We start from the raw sequence: 27,615 nt of genomic DNA on the forward strand, positions 1-27,615 counted from the left end.
TAGCCCCACCCGGATGATGTGACAGGTTAAAGTTAAACCTTTGGGTTAAAGCGCATCTCCGTGTCCTAAATCACTGCTTCCTTTGTTTTGCTTTCATTGTTGCCTGAGGGATCCTGTTATCCTGTTTAGGTTACTGTGAGCTGGGGTCAGTGGTTGTAGGCCCCCTGAGCATGTGCTGTAATCAGAAGTCTTTTGAACTGCGAGGAGTTGTACATAGCTGGTTATCGCTGGATGTGGGGTCAGGCAGTAATGTCATTTGGATTGGGCTGGGTACATGGCTAATTTTTTGGGTCTGCCTGGTGGGGGGTCCCCAGAACAGGAGTGTTTAACCCTCTTCCTGGAGATCCCCGGTCCAGTTTGTCTTATTGGTCACTCAGTCTTTTCAGGTTTTTGCAGAGATTAGGATCACTTTGTATGTTACAGTATCATTCAGTTAAGTAATCTGTTCAGTTAAGGGACCTTTGGTCCTTGGTAACTGAACAGTCTTGAGATTTCTATCCCTTCTCTCAGTGATCACAGTGGAATAGAAATTGATGGCTTCGTGGTTGCCGATTAAAATCTTCGGTGAAAGATCCCTGAGCTAGAAGGTTTCCCACCAGTGTCCAAGGTCACAGCCACCCCCCAAGACACACAGAACATTATCTCAATACACTGGGCGTGGATTTCTTTGAAGAAAGATTAGGTGGAAAATGGAGAGTGGGTGGGCTGCCCCTGGCAGGACCAGGACACGGTAGGAGAAAAGCACCAAGTCCTCCCCTTGAGAGCAGGCTTGACCCTCTTACGCCACAGTGAGCTGCTGTTTTTACCATCTTCCTGAGGTCCCAGTGCTCCTCCCCAGGCTCCCCCTATTTTGGAAGATCCACCTAAAACTCTTTAACCTGAAGACGCAGCTTCCTTCACAGCCTGTTATTTTAACCCCTGCAACCTGTCCTAACTGTCCTTCCTGTAAGGGTTTGTCAGAAGCTGGCAGGGAGGAAGTGAGTCAGGGAACAGCTTTGCTGTCTTACACCATGTTGAGTCCTGTCCGTGAGGCACTGTGTACTTAACCAGAAAAGGTGCAGACCTGCTTCTGTCACGTGCTGCCTGCTGTCAGTAAATGGAAACAGGAAGATGATTGTGAAAGAAGAATTGAGATTTCAAGCTTCACAATGCTACGGGAAGCCAGAAAAGAGCGCTCCTCAGACTGGAAATATTTATTTTTGCTGCAGTCAAAGTCAAAATTAAACCAATTTTCCCTGTCTCACAGTGTCGGAAACCTGCGTTTCTGCACGAGCTGCTGTGTTCATCTTGGGTGACACCGGAGTTATGAATCCATCCATTAAAAAGACCGTCAGCCCTCGGTAATTAATCTCGGTGACAGCGATCAGATTACAGGGAGATAGAGTACGGCATTACAGGATAATCTCTTCGATATAAAAAGACCCTGGCACGGCTTTCTCCGTTATAATTTCGGGGTGGGTGGGTTGAAAATCAATTTGAAAAGAGAAAAAAGTAATTAGATGGGGAGAAGAAAAACTCTCAGATGAGAGCTTCAGCAAGGGTTAGGATTAATGATTTGAATGTTTATATCAGGCTTATCATCTCAAAATTGTGCTGCCGCTGAGCGCAGTGAAAGGCAGGGCTTTCTGAGGCCACAGTGGAGCTCATTAGTTAAGACAGATGAACAATGAGCCACTTAGGATTTACATGCCTAATATGCAGATTGGCTCTACCTTCATGAAGCAGAAAGATTTATTGTTATAGTGGCACTTGCTGCCATTACGGTTATAAATGGGATGTTTTTTTTTTCGTTTCTCCTCAAGTGGATCGACCTTTGTACCATGACCTTTTAAAAAACGCAAAAAAGTTGGATTTAATTGCAGCAAAAAAAAATACAAATCTGTCGCACGAGGCTAGTTGTTTCGTTACTAGAAAATGTTCTTATGCATAGAAGTACAGCCAGCTGCAAATGTGACATTCATGACATTGCCTGATGCCTTTTCTTATCTTAACTTTTAGCATGCGAGAGCCAGCTTTCTTTATGGAGTTGCTCTATTTGGTATGCTTAACATTAGCACTGTTGTATTTTGTATGCTGCATTTAGTATGACTAACCCGGTTTTCGGTGTTAAGTAATGATTAATGCGGTTCATTGTCCTAAGCAACATATCCAAGCTGGGAGAACGTGCATACTCCACACACAAGGTGTCGCAGTCTGGAATTGAGCCCCGAGAGGCAGCGCAAACCCCTGTCAGCCTGTTATTGAGTTCAGTGGAAATGCTCCTCATCATGGAAAACTAGAGATCCACCTCCTAGCCCTCAATTTTAATAGGAAACCAGTCTTAAGATGGTTACTCTATAATCATGACTCACAGATTGGCAACATGAGTGATTTTTAAACATTTGCCTTTTACTATCATTATTAATCAAGTCTGACAGTCAGTTTAGAATTCGTAATGACATTTGTGTAGAGAGCTTCTGTGTTCCAAATGTTTAAAGGATCGTTTATGTAAAACTACTTCCTGTGGAGGTCTTGACGCAATTAAATCATTGCAAAACTTTCCCCACTAGGTGTCCTCAGCCATCTGAGTTTTAGCCTCTTCTACTCATTTAGCTATTTATGTATTAGGTACAGGACTGGCAGGGAAACAAATTATTGCCTAGTGATTTCAGCCAGCCGCAGTCTCCAGTACCCACTGTGCTGATGAAGCAGAAAAACTGTGTTTAGCTCTGCACATCTGTCTGTGCAAATGCATCCAGAATAAGGTAACAAGCTTGGAATATCCAGAGCCAGGGGCTGGCTTGTACACAGCAGCCTGTAGCTCCTAAAGCTTGAAGCGCATCTCTTTGCTTTGCCATAGGAAGAGTTCTTGTTTTCACTGGTATATTTTTACCCTTGAGGATCTTTTTACATTTGCAATGCCTTTGTAAACCATCAGTTTAGATCAAATGAAAAAATAGCACAGATTGTGTATTTTGTTTTTACTTTATAACTGCTGATCGAAGCCATTGTGACCAAGTCTTGGTGCAATAATGTATTTAAGCAATAGGTGTCACTTTTGCACCCCTCTCAGACGGAAAGTGAAGAGCATTTTGGAAATGTCTGGACAGCTGCAGTGACTGTGCCTGCCTACAGAGAGTGGAGAGAGTTAACTGTTGGGGATTAAGTGAAGATGGCCGTGCTTAAAAAGTTCCCTTTGACCTGACAGGGCTCTTTATGTATTCATTGTAGCATAGAATGAATATATATTCATTGAACCCCCCTAGTGTTAGAGAGCTGCAAGGTCTTGTGAGTGTTTTCAGTTTAGTTTCCTAATTAACTAAACCTGCTGCACACCAGTCATCAAGACCAATGAGATCTGCAGAAACTGGTACAAGTTGCTAGTAAATATGAAAGACCAGGACCCAGTGGGAAGAGCTATGTAGGAAAAGTGTTTTTCCTTTTGAAAGAACCTAAAAGCTCTTTGTGATGGTAGCCTGGATGCACGCCACGGGTTTCTCATTTCCTTTTCCTGGAGGATCCCTTCTGATCCTTCTTCCGATTTTCATTCTAGCTGAGCTATTCAGCAATAAAGCTTTTTGAATTCTTAATTCAGCTGTTGGCTTTTTAAAAAAAGTTTCAGCTCTTGAAATAGTACAGCAAGGTTAAAAAAGATCATAGATCCGGTGGGTGATGCAGGGTTTCAGATCACCCCCCGGATATATGGTTTCAGTGATTTAGTGGGGATTATCCTACAGTACAGGCCTTTTGTAGCAGAGTGCTTATCTTGGTGGTGCTGGAGACAGTGCCATTTCCCCCCCATGCATGTTGTTTCAGTGTTTTTAAAACAGTTTGGGCTTATTTAGGAAGTCCTGGGGGAGCAACAGTCCTGAAGACACTCCGAAACAGACTTCTGTTTGCTGTGTTTCTTGGAAATTAGACATGAGAAGGAGAAAAGTTCTGAATACAGAAAACAGATGGAAATCAAACAGTTGGCTCAACTAAGGCTTCAGTAAGCTTCATTAATCATGGGCTGTGCTGGAGTGAAAACCTGGGAGACCGGAATCCTCCAGGAGCAGGATTGGGAAAGGCTGAGTTTAAACAATGCAGGTGGCCCGGTCTGAGTTCTGCTGTGCGGCCGGTTCCTTTTCGGGTTTTTATCAGCCGAGGGGACTCTTGCAAAGATTATACTGATGAGGCAAACTTAGTCAATTCAACACCAGGGTCTGTCAGTGCAAGTTTCCTTAGAAAGAGGTGATGTGCTGTACTTACCTGCCACCTGGCACTGGCTGTATAAAAGGCACCAGAACATGGCCTGGTGTGCAACGTAGGGTTGCGTGTCATGCAGCCATATCAAACCTGCCACGTAGGAGGCCTTTTCTCTTCAAAAGTAAAACCAGCTGATCTGTCAAACAGCCAGAAGAGGAGGAGGAGGTGTGTGTGCGTGGGGGGGGGGTGCAGCTGATATCCAGATGTGTCCAGCAGCTGGTGTGCGAGGGCATCATCTGAATGCCTCTAACTGAGAGTCTGTTGCGGGGGGGGCACTGTGACTTTCCGATGGGGGGGGCTGGAGGTGGCAGATGTGATAAACAGCCCCCCCACTTCACACCCCCACCAGTTCACCCGGAACATAGGAAACCTGCAGCTTTTTGTTGCACTCGTCGGCCGCATCCGACTCTGCAAGAAGGATGCAGGTGGTAGAGGCGGGCGAGCAGGCGTTTCCATGCTTGTCCTCGGGGCGGTCCGTGAGCCATGCGTGTGGAACAGGATTGAGCAGACTGTTGTGTCCCCTCCGGTGGGGACCCCCATGCTTCATTCACCCCTGTAAAGAAACCAGAGCCCTCGCCTGCCAAGATCTTCATCGTCTCCCTGACGGCAGACGTTTTTTTATCTTCGGTTCGCGAGCACGGATCCACAAAGGAAGACCATGTCAATTCTGGATCAGGCCTTGCCTGTTAGATATGGGCTGTTTGCTGTTTCTTGTGCGAACTGTGCCCAAGCACCAGTGATGACAGAGTGCCACCGAATGTGCACTTACAAAATAACATTGTGCGTGTGTTTGGCAGGAGGCAGGACAGTGATTGGCACAGCAATGTTCTCTGTTTGACTTTGTGTTCTTTAATTCATTTTCATGTTTCAGCGTGCTCTTCTGAACGTGTGGATTTTGTGTTTTTCCAACCATTTAATAACATTAAATATCCGAACTGAGAAACAGCGTAGTGTAGCCTTTTCCTTTTCAAAAATCCTTGGTCTGTTTGTTTAGAATTTCCTGCTCATCACCGTGAGAGATGGGATATAAACAAAAAATAACCCCTATATTGAATAACTTGTGGATTTGCAAGACTGCATTTTATATTGTTTCCAATCTATGTGGCCTCCTTTTTCAGGAGCAACTGAAGGCATTGGAGAGGTCATTTGCGTGTTGAAACCTTTCTTGGCAGGTCTGAAGTTGGTCACTTTTGTTTTAATGAGTGACTCCCCAATAGATAGGCCATCCTCACTCAAACCAGGGATATTAGGGTTCCCTGGCGGTCCTCAGGGGTTAGTCATGGGAACCAGCCCCTCGAAACAAAGGCTAATCGTTCCTCCCTCAGGTTAGCAGTGTATAAAATCTTCACCTGCAGGCTGTGGATCCTCTGACAGTGCTTCTGCTAGGTCTGGTACTAATGTCTTGCAAGAAACGGCAGATTTGTAACAATCACATTTGCTTTTAATTTTATGCTGAAACTGGGGATCTGTACGAAGCATGACCTTTTCAAAAGGGTTCCATGAGAAACAAGCAACTGAGTGCCTCTCCTGCAGAGGACTGAGCTGTGTGTCTAAAAAGCGTTGCAGACTGAAACTGAAACCGTGGTGCCTTTTGTATGTGGGTGTGAAATCTGTTTTACCTGAGGATGTGTGTTAATTGAACACATGCTGTGCACATGTGAACAAATTGTTCACAATTGTTGTGTGGAGCCTGCACAACCAAACAGAAGAGAAACCGGAAACCGCACGTTGTTCTAGATGCTCGTGTCTTTCGACTTTGTGACAGACACTATGGCAGGTGGCTGATGGGATTGTGTGGCACTAATTGGCATGTAATAGGCAACACAATGGGTTTATTAATGACAAAAACAACATCAAAAGAAGCAAAGAATGTAACAAAGGATTTTGAGCTAATTAGCATCACAAGGCTTAATTACTGACGTGGGGATACAAACCCCTTTGTGTCATTGACAGGGTAATTAGTGGAGCAATAGAAGAAGTGTAAGCCGGCGGCAGGCTGCTGAACACCGAGCCTGTGTGAGTGGATCGTGTGAGGACAGACATTTAATGCCAATTAAAGATGCCCTCTTTTGTTTTTCCTTGTATGTTTACCTGAGGAGGTTGCAGCGTGCACAATGTTTTATTCCCTAGTCTGCTTTGGTTAAAGCCGTGCCCCAGTCTGGCAGTGTGTTTGGCCCATCTTGTCCCAGTCTGGCAGTGTGTTTGACCCATCTTGCCCTAGTCTAGCGGTTCGTTTGACCCATCTTGTCCCAGTCTGGCAGTGTGTTTGGCCCATCTTGCCCTAGTCTAGCGGTTCGTTTGACCCAACTTGCCCCAGTCTGGCAGTGTGTTTGACCCATCTTGCCCCGGTCTGGCGGTGTGTTTGACCCATCTTGCCCCAGTCTGGCGGTGTGTTTGACCCATCTCACCAGGAGTTCCTGAATTCCTGCTGCGACGAGTCCTCCAGTCCTTTAGGAGTTCCCTCCCAGCTTACAGTCGGAACCAGCACGTTCTGCTTTTCCCTGCCGTGTTTGGTGAGGACATGCCGATGCGTGGGTTGATGTGTCTGCATGTGTGCCAGCAACGCCCATTTCTCCCGATGTGAAAGGAGCCCACAGTGGGGGCTTGCTCGGTGATCTTGAGCGAGCGCTCTTGGGACCCTGTGGCATTCGTCCTCGGCCCTGCAACTCACTAAAAGCACCCCCACTTTCCAGCCCTGGCCACTGCCCCCCTGCCTGGCTGCCCTGCTGATTCCTTCATCAGCAGCTGACTAAGCTTCACCCCACCCCAGAGACTGACTGCCCCGCTTTTCTCTTGCTTGTGCCTTCAGAGTGCTTTAGCTGTAGGAGGCAGGGAGGGGTTTGTAGGGATTGGGAACAAGACTTCAGACTGGCTTCAGTAGACAGTCCTCTGTGCAAGGTGCTTGGGGGCCCCGAGGTTGACGTCATCTGCACTCCTTGACGTGGGCAGACCTGAGCGGGCATTCTCCGATCTTCCATTTCTCAATGCAACTGAAAAAAATTAAATCATCAGAACACCCGAGAACAGGGCATGGCAGTATATTAATGCCAGTAAGGACATGGAAGGGTTAGTGTGAATATTTAAATATCGTTCTCGGTTTCCATTTCAAGTGTTTTCACAAATTGAAGCTCATGCTGGTGCTTTCGGCAGGGCAACAGTATCAAGACTTGCCTGTAGTTTTTTAAAATCTCCTGGCAGCATGCCCATGCTTCAAACAGAGATCTGTAGCAGTTAAGACATCTACATTTCTTGCTTAACCATAAGGACGAGCATTCACAGAGAAAGGAGTTTCAGTTTTTTTTCAGTTAAGATCTGTTAGGCTCCCTTGAGATATCCGTGTGGGAAACAGAATTGAATAAATAAAAATCTTTATTTAATGTAGCACCATTCATATGAAAAGAAGTCCCAGAAAGCTCTCTGATCACAGGTTTGACAGTGGGGCATGCCACTTAAATTTGACTCTGAACACCACGGGGAGCCTGTGAAGAGACACTGGGAGAAATTAGTGATTTCACAAATGTTATGGCATTTCTCTATATGTACTGTATATAATGGAATTTCTTGCACTTGTATAGCACATTCCATTATAAAGGGTCTCGCGTCAGCCATTATATTTCAGCAGCCTCACTGCGTGCAAGCGCAGGTAGAACTTATCCAGGGCTCTGGTGTTACCTCTGTTCCCATGAAGAGTGCCCTAGGATCTTCAAAGATCACGTAGGCAGGATCTCAGTGTGACATCTCACCTGAAGGACAGCACTTCCTACAACACAGTGTTCCCTTTGTTGCAATGCTGAGGCAATCAACTGTAAATTCTAGTCCAGAGGTGAGAGCGCCACCTACTGGTCCTCCACTGCCACGCACTGGGACAGCGTGGATTTCCTTTGAGGTCTGCCATCCAAGTCCTGACCAGTCCAGGCCACGTTGAGCTTCAGAGATCTGACTAGATCAGCCTAGAAGGTGGCAACGCTGCTGTCATTTTGTTTCTGGAATGACATTACTCAAAACACCCCTGCAGTTAAAAGGTTTCTCTTTCATTTTGCAAAGAAACCTCGCTGATTCAAAATCCCTTAAAGGCAGTTTGCTGAAGTTGAAAATGAATACTTGAACACCACCAAAAAAAAACTTCCAGAGAAAAACATTATCTCATATTTTGAGTGCAGTCCTTCTCAGTGTTGCTATTTACAAATGTGCACTGCCACAGGCAAATAGCAATTCCTAAATTGTCCAATTTGTTTTTTGAGTGGACAACATTAATGGTTTTTGTGCACCTAATCAGTCAGATTTTCTTTTACATTTGTGCCCCTTAGTAGTGCTGCTCATCTCAAACTGCTTAGGATTCCTTGCAGCAGTCCATGAATTAGGGAAGTTATGATTTATGCAGAAAATAAATGTATTAGTGGCAGCACGGTGGCACAGTGGTTAGCATTGTTGCCTTGCAGCGCTGGGACCCTGGGTTCAATTCTGGATCTGGGGTGCTGTCTGCATGGAGTTTGTGTTCTCTCGCCATGTTTGCTTGGGTTTCCTCTATGTGCTCCAGTTTCCTAGAGATCCAAGCCCCAGTTTTAACCCCAATTTAACCCCAAGACATGCTTGTGGTTAATTGGCAACCTCAGAAAATTTGCCAAAGTGAATAAGATGCAGAGTTCTGGCAGTGTATCAGACTAAATACAAATTTTCAGTCTCATTTAACTTTTTGGAATAAGGCTAAAAAAAACAGTGTTTTAATGCGATGATAAATCAGAGCTGGTCAGAATGAGAGATCTGGTATTTGTTAGAGCGAGGCTTATTCTGGTTATGGGTCTGATGAGGAATTAGAAGGTGGCACTGTTTTGTTTTTAAACATGAAATATACTTCCCAGATAGATACAGTATATTAATATTTATATCCCCTGATCTTTTAATCAAAGTGACTTATAAATGGTCCTGATTAACCCTGTTTATTTTTCCACTCTGGCCTTGCACAACCTGGGTTCCCTACATTTCCCAAGCTTGTTCTGCTAATTGAGCAGAGTCTTGTTTCTCCATCTGGTCTGCTGTGCAATGGGGCTGCTGCTGCAAAATGGCTGCTCTGTCTCACCCAGATATATGAAGCACTTTGGAATCCTGTGGGATGCACATTGATGTTTACATACTGTACTTGTAAATTCTTATTCCTTGTGAATTCTGGAGACCAGAAATAAGATTGTTATTACCAGACTGTTATGGGTGCCACCAAGGAGAGTGTTTCTCTTTCTCTTTAATAGAGAGCTCACAAGTGAGATCGCAGTGTAGCGGAAGCAACTTTCTCCCCAGAGCTGTGTGAGGTTACATTACAATTGCATGATCCTTTCCTAAAATATCAAAACAAACGGTAAAATAGGGTTAATGGCAAGTAAGCGCATTTCCATACAGGAGCGTTTGGGCCGGGAGCCCATGAATTGCAGACGTGATCGGAGTGTTAGACGCCTTGTTTGTTTTGTCTGCTGTCTCTGGGTATTTAATTTCCTCCTGTTAGAGGTGCCACTGTTGTTTCACCTCCAGTTCTTATTTGCTTCGTTAACCATGTGCCCAACAGGCTCCGACTCGCCACTGGCTTCATATCAAGCATGTTTACCAGGAGATGACCCGTTTGCCTGACAGCGAAGAACCAGAGGCAGAAATGAGCACCCAGCAAAGCCAGAAACCAAAAGAAGATAAAACAGGCCAAAACAAAATTTCCACTTGACGTCCACCACATCTTAAATGCCATTGCTCAAGGGTATCTGTGCATGAGATGATTCACCGCAAACCTCTTACAGGAATGTCTCTGGCATCAACAGAGAGAGAGAGGACATTCTGGAACTTGGCCTGGCATGTTTTCTTTTAATGCCTCTCCACACAGGCGAAAGTCTCGCTCTCCCTGTCCCCCTCTCCCAGCTTGTCCTGGACTTTCTCTTGTCCCTTCTCTCTTCTCTGTTCTCTCCTTCTGTTTCTCCCCTATCCTTTAACACGCCTTCTGTTACTTTCTCCCCTGTCTTATTCCCTAGCTCTCTCCTGCTCTCCCACCGTTCTCTCATTTTCTCTCCCTTCTCTCTCTGCACCCATCTCCTCTCTCTTTTTCTTCTCCCTTGCTCTCCTGTCTCTAGCACGGGCTCAAACGGGACCCGCAGGAAATGTCCCAAAGGCTCTTGCCACTTCCTCCCATTCTTTGCCTGTCCTCCTCTGCTCGTGTTTGTCTTCCTGTGCCGGGTTTCCTCTCCACGTTCCTCCGGAATCCCTCCATCAAGATGTCTCTGGGCACATTTAGGAACTTCAAAGGCCAGCCACAGTTCCTCGCGGGAAGCAAATATTTGTTCTAGTTCTCGGGAAAGGTGTCGGCTCCATTGCAAGGGGAAGCCGGAGACATGAGAACTTTTTTTTGTTGTTATTTCCCCTTCGTTCTGGAGAGTGCGCGTGACAGGCCGATGGACACGCGGTCTTTCAACCAAAACGCTCTGCGCGTTTCTCGGGTTCTCCAGGGGGCCCCGGGATCCGAGGGCTGGGGCGCAGGCCTTGTTCCCCACGGGCTCCCGCTGCTGGCCTGCCCTTGCGAGTCACCGACCCTCTTCCAGCCGGAACCAGACCCGGGAAAGAGCGGGCTCAAGGCAGGACACACCCTGGACAACACTCCTGTCCATCTCGGGCCCTTCCGAATCTGGAAGTTGGGAAGGAGAAAGAGGAACCTCTTGACAGACACAAGCGGCTGTGGCGACCATGCTGAAGCTAGGCACCGGGTCGGTGCGGCATTTTGGAGTTTCGTTTTAACGTCGCCGAGAAGCTGCCCCGCCCCCGGCCCAGCCCCTGCCCTCCTCCTGGGTGGCGAAATCCCTGTTCAAGCTGGATCACAGCTGCCGGTCCAGCCTGGGCACAGAGGTGCCCCCCAGGGAAGTGTCTCCCTGGCAGTCCCAGGAGATGGAGAGGAAGCGGCACAGGCGGACTAGCAGGTTTTCTCGAAAAATGTCCGGGGTCAGTATCTGAACCCCGCTTTGATGGGGTTGTGTTTTCCTTTGCCGCTTCCCTCTAGACGGGTTGGCTATACCGTGGTATTACCTGCTGCCCATGCCTTTTCATTTTCTCTTGGGCGAACCGCAGGTGTTGGCATGGTCAAGCCAGCAGGACAGAGTCTCTTTTGGGTTTCGTGACCTTTCTTATGAGGCTTTGGCAGGAGATTGCAATGCGCTCAAGCCTGGGGTTGGTTGTGTGGGGCTGGTGGGGGAGGGGGGGTGTGGAGTGTGGAGAAAAAAATAGTAAAACACAAGAACAGTAACAATAGAAATAATAACGACAGGGAGAATGTGGAGCGAAAATGGACCACAGAGCTGCACATAAATATTCCATTAACTCGCAGAGCTCTATAATGCCGCGTTGCCGCGTTTGTTCAGCTGAGTTGCCCTTTTTTTTTTTCAAAAAAAGATGAAATTAATCAAAAAACAGTTTTCCTTTTCCATTCCCCCCCCGTCCCCCTCCCGCCTGCCCTCCGCCTTATCTGGGCTGACACTAATCCCATTTCTGCGCCGGTCGTGACAGCTCTAATGTTGTTATGTATACTGATTCTCTCCATTCACTCCGTGCTCTCGCCCAGACTGCCTAAGGCCACAATATTACAGTGGCACCTCGTCGTGGTCCGCGCCGGTGGTGTTCATGAGCAATTTCACAGCCCCCTGCCCCTGTCTGTTCGCCCACACCTCCCCAGCTAGGTGCCCACCAGTGCCTCCTGACACCTTAAAGGGATATATATATATACACAAATATACTCATTCACGTTGAAAATGTTGCAGCCTTATCAGTATCTCACTTGGCAGAGCTATAATATCATTTACGTTGTTAAATAGAGAGCAGCTGTGGGTTTGTTGATTGTTTGAGTAGCGTTGCTCCTTGGGTTCACAGAATACTGAGCTCCAGTCACGTGATTTAACAAAAACACCAGGTGTGGGGTGTTTCGAGTTGAATTGGCACAATGAGGTGATTAACAAGCTGTACTGTAGTCATTCAGAAAGATGTGATTTTAATTAAAGCAAGAGTAGTGAACAATGCTACCATGCCCTGCATCAGTAATGAAGGTCCCCTGTTTGCTATCAGCGCTAAGGGTGAGCAGACTGCATGGCGAGTCATACCGTAAATGAAATAATCTGCTTCTGCTACCGGCTGACCAGTGCAGAACAACTTCAAACCAGTTCTTTTAAGAATTAGACAAACGGAGGTTGCGAGGTGGGGAGTAGGATGATAGTAGCTCAGATACTCAGGCACTGAGGATCAAAGCCATGCAGAGCCTTATAGGTGAACTATGGAGATTTTTAAGTCAACACAAAACCTATCATTGCTTGCACAAGCCTTGGTCGGCATTATGGCTGCCGAATTCTGGACATACTGAAGTTTGTTCCATGTGGGGAAAATGAACCTTCGTCTCAGCAGTGTGAGTGTTGGTCAGGGGCCCCATGCCTGGAATAAAAGTGATCTGTGTGTTCGGAGGCTGTTCACTGGGGGGGGGGGTAGTGTGTTAACAGATAAGAGAGGGAATCAGTTTGGGAGTCATCTAAGCTGGTGGCAGAGGGGTCGGTGCGCCAGTCACCCTTGGTCACCGTTGTCACAGCTGGCGGAAGGGAGCACCTGTGGGGACCGTCACGTTGAAGCCAGCCAGTGGGGTTGAAGCGGAAGTGTGATGCTGTGGCGAGGAATCTTCCTGTGACTTAAGGGCAGCCTTACTTGTTAGTTGCGTTTTGACAGTGTCGAGGTTGTGCCCCATCCAGGCGAGCCAATCCGGGTGAATTTCCGACAGGACAATCCAAGGAATTTAGATACTTGAAAGGAAGATGTAGACACTGTGGAGTTTTTGGCAGACCCAAGTGTTATATTCATAACTTTATCCCTGGCAATGGTGGTGGTGATGATGATGATGAAGCACAGAATAAAAGAACGAGTTCCCAGCACGCAATGGCACGAAGGCTTGGTTACCCTTGAAACTCTTTTTATTTCGCTGCTAGTAGACATGGCATCAGATCGGATCTGCAGGATGACTTAATGACTTCTGATTGCAGCTTGAAGGGTAAGCTCACGGACCCCAGAAATAGAGTGAAAATGCCGAACGCCAGACGAGCCCAGCCGAGAGAGATGGAGTGAAAATCAAAGCTGCACGCCGTTCCTTTATTACCGCGGAGCTGGCCCCCAGACTGGGCTTTTATTCCGCGCGCCGGCTGCTGTCGCTGGGAAAAAAAAATGGTAACCTTTCCCGTCACGACATTTCACCGGGAAGCAGCTCCATTAATATTTGATCTGAAAATGGCTTGAAGGAAAGGGAATTAAAGAAGAAAAATGGGGAAAGTAATTCTGGTTGTAGCGGGTCTGGAGTGATGAGACAGAACAACGCCTGTTCCTTTCTTGGGCTTTTTTTTTTTCTTTCAAGGAGACGTGTTTTATTCTGCAAGACGTTTCTGAAAGTACAGGTTCAGACTGTTGCCGATTCTGAAAGCAAAGCTGCCCTGTTTAATTCAGGGAAAAGACAGGCGACGAGTTGGTTCTCGATTGCTTTACACCAGGTGATAACATCCGTGTCAGAATCCCTGGCCACAATATTAGGACACCCCCCCTTTCTCACGTATCTGACAAACATGCCAAATCTCTGTGAGCGGAAAGACCAGCCTGAACAAAATGTGTCTTGGTTAGGTAACATGTCCAGCCCAGTCCCATTCTGTTCTTCTGACTGAGTGACCTTCAGCTGGCGTTGTGATGAGGGTGATGGCGTGTGATGGATGTTCTGTGGGTCCTACTGGTTCTCAGTAGTACTGAGAATGGAATGAGATCTGGGGGGCTCTTCTGGCCAAGCAAAAAAACACTTTAGGGGTGCGAAGAAAGAAAGCTTACAAACGAGAGGGGATGGCATGGTGGCGCAGTGGTCCGCATTACTGCCTCGCTGTGCTGGGGTCCTGGGTTCAGTTCCTGGGGTGCTGTCTGCGTGGAGTTTGCATGTTCTCCCCGTGTTCACGTGGGTTTCTGCTGGGAGCTCTGGTTTGCTTCTGCAGTCCACGGACATGCTGGTGGGTCAGTTGTCATCTGTAAAATTGGGCCTGGTGTGACTGCGTGCGTCTTAGTGTCTGAGTATGCCCTGCAGTGGACTGGTTACCATCTAGGGTATACCCCTGCCATGTGCCTGATGCTTCCTGGGATAGGCTCTGGGCCACCGTGACCCTGACTTGGGTAAGCAAGTTATTGAAAGTAATGTGATGATGACAAATGAAAGGAGCGCTGTTCATTAGCAGCTACTTGATACCAGGCTCTTATCCAACCTTTTCTTGGAAGAATCAAGGGTGTTGGCTTCAGGCACATGCTCCTGCCACCCTTTGTGTAAAGAAACGCCCCCTGCATTTCATGGGCGCATGAAGAAATGTGCCAACAGGGAGAAAAAGGGGGGGAAAAATAGTAAGCGGACCGTCTTTTGTAAGTGTCCCACATTCCCGGTGATCTGAGAAGTGAGTGTGTTGAATGTGCTGCCATGGAAGCCCTTGAATTTCAGTGAACTCTTCTTGACCAGGCAGGATGTGATGAGGTGGAAAAATAAACAGGCACTGGCTGGGAGGGGGGACCTGCGCCTGTGCTTTCCTTCATGTTTCTTAAACGGGAAGAGAGTAACTCGTGGATTATTTATTTGCATGCCGTCTTGTCCTCATTAAATTTTGATCGGGAGCTCTGTTATTTTATTTTTTTCCCCCGGGCCCCTGGACCATTTCGCGGGCCTTGTCCATCGCCGTCTCGCTCCCCCTCCCTCGGTGCCACGCTGAAGCCTGTATCGGCAGCGCTGTGGAAGTGTTACATGGCTGAACACGGTGGAAAGCAGCAATGCGAAACCGCGTCGTCCCACTGGGCTTTGCCCGTGAAGTAATAGAATAGAAAGTGTCCTGGTGCCGGTGTATTAATAGTCAGAGCTACCGCCGGGCTGGGCGCAAGGGAAGAGCGAGGCAGTTCAGAGGTATAATCATCTATTATATATGACCCTCCCTCCCGGAGCCCCCTGGCTCAGACCCAGGACCGGCAATTTTTTTTAAAATTCAATTTTATTAAAATAAGAAAGACCCTGATCAACCCAGCCTTGCCTTTCTATTTAAAATCCCGGCCTCCCAGAAACGTGCCTAACAAGTACGTGTTCGATCTGACCTTTTTTTTTTAGTGGGGGTGGCGGCAGTCCTACATAATTTATACTTCTTAAGTGCTCGCCTAGCGGCGGGTTCCTTTTTAAACGAGCGGCTCGCATCCGTAGCCTACATTACGTTTCGCACTGGGGAAACGAGAAAAAAACTTTTTTTTTCTTAAGAAGAAGAAACTGTTACGGTGAAGAACGCACATCAGAGTTGTGTAGGGGGATTTTCAGCTTCAGGAGCTTCGGCTGCGTGCTCCTAGGTTCCCCTGTTCTCGGTCACTAAACTGCAGACATCCCAGTTCCGGCAGGTGTTGTCTGGTCAGAGGGTAGGGTTAGGAACAGAGGCCTGGTGAGGGTTAAGTAGGAAGCTGGTGTTATGGCATGGGTTAGGGCTGGGTTGTATAAAGTGTGGAGATGTGTGGAGCTGATGAGATGCAGGTAAATTGCTGGAATAATGCCCTGGATGTGCCCTAATATTTGGCTAATGTTCTTGTCCAGAATGACTTCATTTGCACCCATTTATACTGCTGGCCGTTTTACTGGGGCCGTCTGAGTGACTTGCCTTGGACAGGGGTAAATTGGCAGTCTGTCGCCTGGGATTTGAACCTGCAACATGCCCGCGATGCGTCCAGAGCCCTGCGCGCGCTCCCCCGCACTGCCTCCTGTCCTCATGCTGGCGCGTGCAGAGAGCCGGCCCATTCCATATCAGTTACCAGTCGGAGTCGGCCCGCTCCTATTAAACCAACATGCCAATCCGCCCCTTCCCGTCTCTCCCCGGTCGCGTCCGGGCTGTTGAATCTGACAGGCTCTCACAGGCCGCACAGGCGTCCGCGCGCACGTCTCAGCAACACCCCGCGGGCGTTTCTGCTCGGAGAATTTGTACGACAAGCGATCACGCGCCAGAACTAATCCCTCTACTGCTCGGCCTTGCCAGGCCGGTCCCTCGGGATATTTCCCCTTAAGTGAAGTGTTTCCGCACAGCAGCTTTTCTCCTTCACCAAGGAAGAGTGTTGCTTTAAATTAGAACAGAAAGCTCTGCCTGATAAACTCTGTGCCTTAGGGGGGGGGAGTGGGGAGGATGAGGATCATTATTTTTACTGAGTTTGATGGGGGGGCAGTGAAGAGGTCACAATTAGAGCTGTACGTCACCTAGGAGAGCGCACAGTTCGTTTCAGACAAAACTACAGTTCTGAAGCTGGGGTGTCAGTGCTTCTCTCATCTGTCGTCCAGCCTTTCCTTTGAGAGTCCCCTTTCAGGAATCCCTTTCGAGACGGGCCCCCGGTTTAAACTAAACTGAAGTGCGTTGCTGAGGCTCAGTATCGGTAATGTGAGTAATCAAAAACCGTAAAGAGGCGGAGCCCCAGGACAGTGGGTTTCTCCGTGAGCGTCCTCGGTGCTCCTGCGGTAGACCCAGGGTGAACAGTGTGTCTTTGTTGCCCTGAGTGCCCCAGTCCACGAACAAGCAGTATTTACCTAGGAAGGCCTGCAGGCCATCCACCCCTGAACCTTGATGTCCAGGAGCTGGATGCATGATTTGCTTCATGCTGCTGTCACTGACCAAGGTCTTGGGAGCTTTCTGCTGTATGATATATTGGAGCTCAATGGGCAGGCCGATCAGGATTTGGGCATGTGTTTCTGCAGGGATATGGAATATTTTCAGCCCCCGTTTTCATTCTGTTGTCCTGCCAGGATCACCTGAGGCTGGGAATGAGGGAGAACAGTGTGAATGGGGTTTTCAGTAGGATAGAGGTCTAGGGGGATATTGTTCTGGCCTGGGAATATGATGGTAATCTATCTCCTCCTCAAACCCAGCGGGACATTGCTTGCCTACTGTGGGAGTCCTCTCCTTTGCTTGTGAAAGGTGCTAATATTTTGGCCACTGTGAGATGTATTGCGTTTCTAGAAATTAAAGTATCAGATCCTTAGGAAATGGACAAATCTGTTGGGATCGGTTGCTGACCGTCAACTTAAATATGAACACAAGTTGCCTGTTGTGTTTCTGTGCGTGGTGCTTTACCAGAGAGTCATATTGCACTAAGAACATTGCAGTGCACAGCTTATCAAGAGCATCTGTTACTGAGGGAACATCCCATAGACTCCACTAAACTGTTCATATGAAATTCCCTTTCCTGCTCCACTAACACTTGGCATAGTCAGAACAGAGAAGGTATGAAAAAGTTGTATTTTAACCCTCTCCTTTTCAGTCTCTGCTGGAATTACAGTTCTTGTTCTTCCTTAATTTCCATCCCACACTAATATTTACGCCCGACTTCAGGTACATATGCACACACATTCTTGCAAATGGCTTTGAAACAGGCTGTTTACCAGCTGTTATTACTGGAATCTTTAATCTAGCCAGAAATATGAGAGGGATTCAGGCAGAACCTATAGTAATATGAGTAGCAATACGTGAACCTACCGGATGTGTAATTTCACTTATGTGCGGCATTAAGTGGGTGGTGGTAAGCAAGCTCACATTTATCGAGTATGGAGCTGTCTGTCAGTCTGTATCCATCTGTTTTTATTTTTTCCAGTTTTGTTTCTTCTGTATCAAATTTGTTTTTCTCCAAAATTCTTCAATAGCTGTATGTCATTCCCATTCCCCAAACCCTTTCCATTACTTGCACAAACCACCCAAAAATGAACATTTGCTAGGTCATCGCGTGGTACAAAGTTCATATATATCCAAGTCTATCAAATAGATTAAAGTAACCTTTCCTTTCCAGTATCAATTAAAGGGTGGTGTCTGTTTTCTACATTTCAAAATACATAGCAAAAATACAGTCTTTTTAGCATAGTTTCAAGATTTGACAATATCCATATATCATCCAAAACAAATAAAAATGGCATTTTATTTTTCAGTGCAATTGATAATTCAAATATCCATATCCATTTTATTATTTTTTCAATTAAAAACATATTTTTTGTTTGTATTTCCGTCTGTCTGGATGTTTGGTATTCATGTTATCTGCTGATGTTACTGTAGAATGTAACTCAATGACAGGCATTCTTTTTTCAAAATGTGGTTTGTGAAAATTAGGTGTATGCCCTGTTTTATTGTTGTTGGCCGTAATCAAATGATAAGGGCTGTTTTATGTTCTGCCTGAGGCTGAATCCTGTCTCTCTGATCTTCTACGTGAGGCTGAATCCTGTGTGTCTGCCTGGACTTCTGCGTGAGGCTGAATCCTGTCTCTCTGATCTCCTACATGAATCTGAAACCTGTCTGTCTGTTTGATCTCCTGCATGAGGCTGAATCCTGTCTGTCTGCCTGATCTTCTACGTGAGGCTGAATCCTGTCTCTCTGATCTCCTACATGAATCTGAAACCTGTCTGTCTGCCTGATCTCCTGCATGAGGCTGAATCCTGTCTGTCTGCCTGATCTTCTACATGAGGCTGAATCCTGTCTCTCTGATCTCTTACATGAATCTGCAACCTGTCTGCCTGTTTGATCTCCTGCATGAGGCTGAATCCTGTGTGTCTGCCTGATCTTCTACTTGAGGCTGAATCCTGCCTGATCTTCTACAGTGTGTCTGAATCCTGTGTGTCTGGCTGCCTGATTTTCTGTGTGTGGCTGAATCCTGTCTGGCTGTCTGATCTCCTACACGAGGCTGAATCCTGCCTGTCTGTTTCTGCAGCGGATGCTGTTGCCAGCCAGCTCCTGAATCTTGGCGTGTCTCCTTTGGATCCTCGCAGTCATGAACAAAAGGGGAACGTGTGCAAGGGCGGGGCTCTGCTCAGAGCTGGCAGGAAGGGCAGCGTGCCATCTTCACGCCGGCTTTCGCCCTGCTCCAAGGTGCCAGCCTGCTGAAGACACTGGGATTGGTGTCGGAGTGGGCGACGGCACTGAAGGGCACCCCACTGTGCCCAGCAGGTGAGAGCGTGTCCAGCTGGCAGCCTGTCCACTGAGTGATGGCTCCCCTTCCTCCCTGAAGCCATCAGCAAGCCTCACACTCCATAAAGGCACAACATTCACTTGTGTTAATGAGACGACTTTCAAGGCATTTTCCTCTGGTGCAGAATTGTTAGCACTTTTTCTCTATAAATAGAGTACATTTGGTGGCTTTTCAAGACTATAATTATGAGAGTTAACTCTAACATTTTTAATTCTGGTTTCATTTTGTTTTATTGTCTCCAGCTTGACTGGCATGTTTATACTTTTGCAAAGCCTGTCAGAGAACTAGGAGTAAATTCCGCTCCTGGCTAAAAGGTTTTGAATATCCTCTTGTAAGTCTGCTACCTAGAACAGGTTTGAAAGCTTCCTGTTCTAAATTTTGAGTTTTGTTTTGATATTTCCATAATCATATATTAGCAAGCTCTTGATCAGCCATCGCCTCTTGCCTGCTCAGCCATTTATCAGCTGACAGTGACATCACAGTACGGTGCCATTAAGATTGTCTCGCTATGGAGGTAGCAACACTCTCTTATAGTCTTACAGGTTTAACATCGCTGAGCTTGTGGCATGCCATAGCCTGAGTTCACGCTGAGCTTTCCTACTCCGTGTGTAGACCAGGAGATTTGTAACACTCCATTGTTTTTAAAGTCATGAGGTTTCAGTCTCAGGGGCAGCCCACGCCGGACAGCACCAGTGACAGTCGTGTTCTGAGATCAGTAGCTCTTCTACAGTGTTGCGGTCTGCAGTGCAGGCCAGGCCAGTGGTGGCAATCATCTACCTCACATCTCAAGTTGGCATGGAGGAAAAGACAGCAGAAAACCCAGGGAAAACAAAACAGGGTTGTCAGAAAGGGGTGGTGCTGTTTCTGCCCGTGTTCAGACAACCATGTGGCAATATTCTGGATGGTTCTGGATGGCAGTGTTTCTCATTTAAGCTTTTTTCCATGCAGTTTGGTGGGAATCGGAAGTGATCGGGCTGCTGTCACAGAGTGGACAGCAGAGAGCGGCGAACCACTGAAGGCTGAAGCCTAAAGTCTTCTGTACCATCACAAATTTAATGGCAGTTCTATCCTGCATCCTTTTTTACCGGTGTGGCGTAAACCGCAGGGCCTCTCCCCTGGCGGACTCCTGGTTGTTTTGTGCAAGGGTCGTCTGCTTTGATTTCTCGTTCTCAGCTGACGCTGAAGTCCGAGCACTTCATCGCAGGGCTCTGCAGACAACCCCAGCCTGCAAGGTGTCCGTCCCGTCTCCTTGACGGATCCTGGAGAAATGGGGTCTGAAGACTCAAGAGCAAAAAAAAAATCAATTCAACTTGGGAAGAGCAAACTGTGGTAACAGGAATCCCTCCGGTCCCTGGGCCCGGCTGCTTGTGTGGGGATGAAAGAGCTTGCGCACACGTGCTTGGCAGTGACGAGTTTGTGTGCTCGCCGCTTCCACCCGATAACGAAAACAATGTGTTCCTGGCTGCCGACTCAACATGTCTTCAACGTGCTGGCGCTAACGCCGCTTGAGTGGGTCACATGGCACATTTGGCTCATTAAGTCACTTCTGCAAAATTTTGTGCCTAATCTGACAATATAGTGGCTGAAAATAAAATCAGATCATGTTGAGCCGTGCTCCAGAGCTGTCGGGTGCAGGCTGATTGCTCTGTATTGTTGTTGGCTGGCCTTGCGCGCGGAGGTTAGTGACAGGTTGCTGTTCTGCTCGTCCGCAAGCCCGTTTCCCCCGGGGGACCGGTGCAGCTCAAGCATTTTGCTCCAGCTTGTGTGGTGCAATCGGTCAATTGTGGTGTGGCCTGCGGGCTCCAGATTACTCTCCAGGCCTAGATGGAAACCGTACCTGGCAAACAGTGCCAGCCTGGGAGACCTGGCACTGCACCGCTGTGCTCCCAGACTAGGAAACTCCTTCCCTAGTGGACTGGGACTGGGATGGACTGTCTGACTCCTCTGGTGAAGAAAACAATCCCCGGCCCTGTGTCTTTCACTAATATTCAATCTTCAATATCGCTTTTTGTTTTATTTCTCTAATTCTGTTAGTTAATTTTTTTTCGTACTGAATTGGGGTTGCCAGTTATTTTGTTTTACTGGGGGCATTTGCTTCATAATGAGCAACCGTTAGCGTACTGGACTTGGCCCCTGCGACTATCACACCAACGTGGGCTGTGGTTTTTCTTGTCCGAACCCGTGCTCGTTAGATCCGTCCACTGTTCTTACTCCCTGACTGTGTCGTACCTGGAGCAGCATAACTCTGACCAGCAACGCTGCAGGGTTACAGGCGCCTGGCAGGTCGTGAGGGAAATCTGAGGACACAGTTATTGTTGTTGTTGTTGTTGTTGTTGTTGTTGTTGTTGTTGTTGTTGTTGTTGTTGTTGTTGTTGTTGTTGTTGTTGTTGTTATTATTATTATTAAATCCATCCATTTCCTAGAAAAGTATTAGCCTAATACACAATCCACAATATTTTAGCCGGGTGTCGTAGCAGACAGACAGCTGGTGGACACAAATGAAGGAAAATGGAAAATTAGCGCATTTCACTCCTGCAGGAAGATGGGTTGGCATTCCAGATGCCTCAGAAACACAGGTCGGGAATGAGCTGTGCATCTGAAGGATATGGCACTTCTGCACTGCGCGCACATTCCTCTGTGGCTTATAGGAGCTGCTGCAGATTCAGGCTAAAGGATTGTATGTTGCCCTGGGAGCTCAGCATGACAGTAAATTGAAGCCAGATTGCGAGGCATACTTGTAAAATAGAACAATTCTAACAAGGAAGTCCTGTTGTTAAGGACTCGGACTGACGTGTTACAGCAATCCCACTGCCCCCGTTTGGCTCATTAAGGTTTTAGTAGAGAAGAAAAGGCCCATCAAGGTTGTTGTTGCTAATTTGTCACTAAAGCAAAGTAGTAAACCAGTTCCTTTCTTTAACCCCTTCCCTTTCCACAAACCAGAGGAACTAAAACTTCACAGGCCCAGCAATCCATCAGAAACATAGGTTCTGTTGTTCCCCAAATAGTTTGACACGTTTTGAACATTGTAGTTTTTATGAAAGAGCTTTACCCAAGAGCTTTGAACAGTCTTGATTAGCATTGCTTTTGGTAGCAGCAAAATGTTTAGAAAAACGATCTTGAGTTTTATATTGGCAAGCATCTTTAAAATCGGTAAAGTGTTCAACCCGACACATGTCCTTCTAGCTCGGTGGGATGACTTCTGTGTGATTGAACGGAAGGTATTTTGGATCGGGGGGCAATGAAACCATGTGCCCAATATAGCAGACTGAGATCACTGGATAAAATTAAGCCAAATGGTTGAAATAAGAAGAAATATCTTTTCGTTTTCTGTCCTTTTTGCAAAATGTTGCAAAGCAAATTTTCCCCACAGTAATTACAGTATTGCCATGCTCTCTACAGCTTGCTAATTAGTGCTTTCATCAATGCTCAATCTCGGGTTTATTGACGGCGGGCGCAAGTCGGATGAGAACGAGATTGAGGTTTGACTCTAGAAGATGCAGTGCTCTTTTGAGGGGAAGATTTCCTCTCACTGAATTCCAAAAGCCAGCTCATTTGCATTTGAATCGATAATTATACGTCTCATCAATATTCCTGTTCTTCTGTGTTTCTGCGTTGTTTGGTGAAAGGGGCTGTGATTCTTTTTAAAATGTTTTTTTTTCCCAAATAATGCTCGTTAGCAAGCTAATTAGAATCTATCAAAACTGGGAGAGCGAGAAAGGGGGAAGCTTTTCTCTCTTTCCCGTCGGGATGGTTTCTGGCTGGTAGCTGCGCCGTGAGGGAGCAGCCGGCGGAGAAGTTCGGTCAGCTGGGCTTAAATCTGGAAAGAATCAGCTCTGTCAGAAATTAAAGGTGTGTTTGTTGTTCACCCAGAGAAAAAAAAAACAACTTTATCATTACCTACCACCCAGTTTCCCTGTTTGTTTTCAGGTCTTGCCGAGTTTGTCTTAGGAAGTCCCTTGGAATAACAACACCCTAGAATATAGTGTAGTGTATAGTATATTATAGTATAGTATAGTGAGAATATAGTGAAAGGATTATGGAGTTAAAATTTGGCTGAACTCAGCTGAGGGCTGAGCTCCACCCATGCAGAGTGACCAAGGGGCAGTTGTGGAGATGGAGATGAGGTGGAGGTGGCATGCAAAGATGTATGCGGGGGAGAGATGGGGATCACGTAGGTGTTTTATAGCGTTTTAGGAGAGGAAAGGACGTCAGGAGTGATTGCTTATGACTGATGGCTGAGTCTGAATGAACTTGGTTGTTGTCATTCCTCACGGCCGTTCGTTACAAAGTCCATTTCTTGGAAACAAATGTATCTGGTGTTGTCGAGGTGGGTCTTGTTGATTCAGAGCAGGTTGTTACCGGGAGGGTTGACTCCACACTTTGTCCCTGTAAATTGTGATAGCAGTTGTTGTTACCATTCTAGTGAATGTCAGTGATGAAATCTTGCTTGGAACCCACTTTCCCATTGGAGACTGAGGGTGGATAGTGACGCCAAGTTCTCTCTTGTTTCGTATCATGCGTCTTTTTTTTTTTTGTTTTGGATGAATTGAGCCATGCAAAAAAAATACTCTTGAAAGAACATGGTTTAGAAAAATAATAGTCGTGTTTCTCATCCTAGGTAGATTTAACATGTTTGTGTCTGGCCCTCAAAGGTTCAAGAGGGAATGATCATACATTCCTCATCTTTTTTTTTTTTTTAAACTCATCATCCCCAGTGGCGCTTAAAGGGTAGAACATTCAGCAAAGCTCAGGGGAGCTGTCACAATAGCCTGCAAAGATAGATGACAGGGGGAGCAGCAAAGGGCTTGAAGGATTAAAAAAAAAAAATCATCTCTATGCATCCTTGCTGTCCTGCCGCCAGCTCCGTTCACCTTGCCTGGCTGATTTTTAAGAAACCGTTCCCTCCCTCCACTTCTTAAGCCATTAGCCGCACAAGCGGAGATGGGCTTGAGTGTCTCTTACTAATCAGACCTCAATCAGCTCGGCACACTCACGGCACATCTGCGGCCCTCGTGCTCTCTCTCCCCGTCTCCCCGCCACGTTTGGAACTTAACTCCTGCGGCTCTGGACCTTGGCAAGACGCGAGTTTCACTGCCCCGCTGGCATCCTGATCTCGAAGCCAAGGTGACTTTCAAGGATGAGGGGGGAAAAGGAATGGGCAGGGGCTGATTTTTCCAGTGGGATGGCAGGGAGCAAAGGCAGGAGCGGACCCTCGGATCTGGGATCTGTGGTGCGAACAGGCGGGTTTGGAGGAGGCAGCAGAAGGTGGCCAGAGGAGCCGCGGTCCTGAAGTCTGGTACCAAAGTAAAGCTGTTTGCTGGGACCCTGAAAGGGTGATGTCACCCTCTGGAGCTGGGACATTATTGTAAACCTGCTGTTTGTCTTCTGGCTTGGTGGATTTCTTTGCGTACTTATTCAGCTTTTGGGGGCTGTTGGGGGACACCTGAGGGACAGTGGATCAGATTGCTGCCATGACTTGGGTCACTGAGGCCATTGCACAACTTGGAGGTGTGGCAAAATTAGAGTACTGTATAGTGGTAAGAGATCACAGCTCCAGGATCCTGGGTTCAGCTCTGTGCTGGGATGCCTATTCATGTGTAGATGCCCGACACAGAGAAGACAGCAAGGAGGACATGCTTAGGACATCCCAGCAGTATCTTCATCATATGTATCCGTCCTGAGTGGCTCAAGTGTGCAGCAGCATGTACAGTAACTCATGGGATGTTCCCTACAGCACACCTGAAGAATGGGAGATTGAAACTAGTGTATAAGGTATGTTGAAAAGCAGCAGTTAACTGGGAATCAATGGAGATCTCAGTTCTGCCGCGGATCTCATGAAAATTCACGTGAGTGTTAGAGTTAAAGTTTGTGACAGATCATTGGGGCATTTAGTTATTCTGGCTGACGGGGACTCGTACTAAAACACTGAAGGACGGCAGCCAGGCTCCGTTCTGATCAATCAGTGCCTCACTGTGGGGGACCGGAATGACAGGCGCTGATTCACCTGGTGAGAGAGAGCTCCTCACATAGACTCTGGATCATTTGCTTTTAAATCAAGACAGCATTTTTCACTTGATTGTACAATTTTAACTATCCTGGTTTACTCTATCTCCCTTTTTGAAAGGAATTTGAATAATCGAACAGTCATTTCAAGTGTCCCTGATTTATTTACCAGAGACCCATTGAAGCTGCCGGTGTCTTTTTTTTTCTACTGAAAGGATTGCACCTAAATTTACTTGGACATTGTGGGGACATTGTCACAGCAAGGTTAGTTGGTTTTTCTTCTTATAAAGATGCAAGTTTTTTAAATTCCCAACAGCCATAAAATCCACCCAAAGTCAACCTCATGGACTTCTTCCACAGTGAAAAGTGAACCAGAAGCTATGTGAAGTGAATTGAAAGCAGGAAACGGAAGGCACATCTTTACACAAAGGGGGTGTGGAGGTATGGAACAAGCTTCCCAGTCATGTGGTTGAAGCTGATCCCCCGACTTTTTTCAAGAGGTGGCTGGATGAGCTCCTTGGTTCAATTAGCAACAAAACCAAATAACATTCTCTCCTTCTAACCTTTCCAATAACTTTATGTAAACACTTGTTAAATTTGCCCCCTTTTCCTTTGGTTTTTTATATGACCTTGAACTTTATTTTACATGTGTTCCCTGGTTGTCCTTGCTTCACCTTTGGGGAACTCCACACTCCAATCGTGTGTGCACATGGATTTGATTCGAATCAAAGATTTTTTTCCCCCAGAGACGATAAAGGACCCCTCTTTTCCTCTCGTTGTTTTTATTTTTTTAGGTGTTGCTTTTTTTTTTGTCTTTTTGAAAGGTAGAAAGGTGTTCAGGAAAGCCACGAGAAACCACAGATTTATTTTTCTGACTTCAATCAGGTGAGAGGTTCTGCCAGTGCCGCGCGATGGTGGAGGTGGAGGATTGTGGGGTGGTTGGCGCTTGCTTGTCTGATTAAGGTTGAAGGGGGGTCCTGTGACAGTGCAGGCGCTGCTGCCTTTTCCATCCACGGGTTCTAAAAAAAAAACACACCTCAGGATCCTAATGAGATTCAGGCTCCCCGCGGAGAAGAAAATATTCAGAAGGGGAAAGAGACACGATGCTGATAAACTGTATGTAAACATAATCCTGCTCTAGCTGCCTAAATAAAAATCCCCTCTCGGCTTTTTAATGCAAACGCAGTCGGAATCAAATGCTCTCGGTTCTTGGTGGGGGACCCCAGAGCCTGTCCTTTTTCATCGTTAATTCTGAACTCGACTTTGCCCCCAGATGCACATGATGCACGTGATTTGCACCGCTGATGCTGCCCCCACCAAAGTTACCCCTCGGTTCTCCCACACAGACTCCCCTTCTTGATCCTCCTCAGCCACTGTGTTGCTCCCAATCGGTCATTACTAATAGACACTCAAGCCCATCTCCCCTTGTGTGGCTGATGGCTTTAAAAGGGGAGTGTCCGGCTGGGTTTGGAAACTCAACTCTTTCTGGGGGCAGCAAGGGGGCAGTTTTGGCCTTGGGTGTCTTTCTGTGTGGAGCTTGCATGCTTCCCGGGGTTTTTGCTAGCTGCTCTGGTTTTCTTCCACTAAGCAAAGACATGCTGGCTAGATTTTTCCTTTCTTTGTTGGCCTTCGGAATACTGCGATCCAAATCCTTCTTACAGCCCTGGGTAATGGATAATCCAGAGCAAACTGTTATTGGCTGTTGAAATCAATAGGGCTGGAAGGAAAAAGTTGAAACAGGAATAGCCAGACAAAACTATGGGATAGGAGCTTAGGGAAGTTCTTTCTCCTTATATATTTTTGACCATGTAGTATAATCTTAAGTGGCACCTGTGTGATAATGTCACTCAGTGACAAAATTGAACTTCTGGCCTCATCACACTTGCCAATTCACTTTTTTTCCTATTCCAGCCAAGAAAGTCAAATCCAAGATGTTTAGAGAAATCATGTCTTACACTGCAAAAAAATCATGAGGAGAAAGATTCCATGACTTCAAGGCGTTTTGTATGCCGATGGGGTGAAAGAGAAAAGTCTCTTTAGTGTTGGACATAGTAGATTGCCGGGTGACTTAATACACATTTTCAAAATCAAGAAAAGTATTAACAGAGTCCCGGGATTTTGCAACCTGAGAAAGATTAATTTTGAATGGATCAAATGGCTGGACCTCCTCTAGTTTGTAATATTTGTAAACTCTTCTATTCTGACTGAATAAAGGAGTCTCAAATAGCCGAGTTATCAAGCCTGCCTCTCTGGGATGCTGACCGGTGGCAGTGAGACTTCTTAAAAGCACTTTGGGCCTCTTCGCCACTTAACTACTGCGCCATCTGCTTCTGACGCTGATGGACCACTGCAGCAGATGCATTATTA

At 46.7% G+C, this 27,615-nt stretch overlaps 1 protein-coding gene across 1 annotated transcript in view; it reads left to right on the forward strand.

Moving 5' to 3' along the window:
- The window catches only part of sema6cb (semaphorin 6Cb), a 306,316-nt gene that overhangs the window by 34,139 nt on the left and 244,562 nt on the right, over nucleotides 1-27,615 (forward strand). The window contains exon 3 of the mRNA XM_069184905.1: nucleotides 18,988-19,223. The gene's annotated coding sequence lies outside the window, so the exon portion shown is untranslated. The remainder of the gene's footprint in view (nucleotides 1-18,987; nucleotides 19,224-27,615) is intronic.

Source organism: Lepisosteus oculatus, chromosome 27, assembly GCF_040954835.1.
Source record: "Lepisosteus oculatus isolate fLepOcu1 chromosome 27, fLepOcu1.hap2, whole genome shotgun sequence".
Lineage (NCBI taxonomy): Eukaryota > Metazoa > Chordata > Actinopteri > Semionotiformes > Lepisosteidae > Lepisosteus > Lepisosteus oculatus.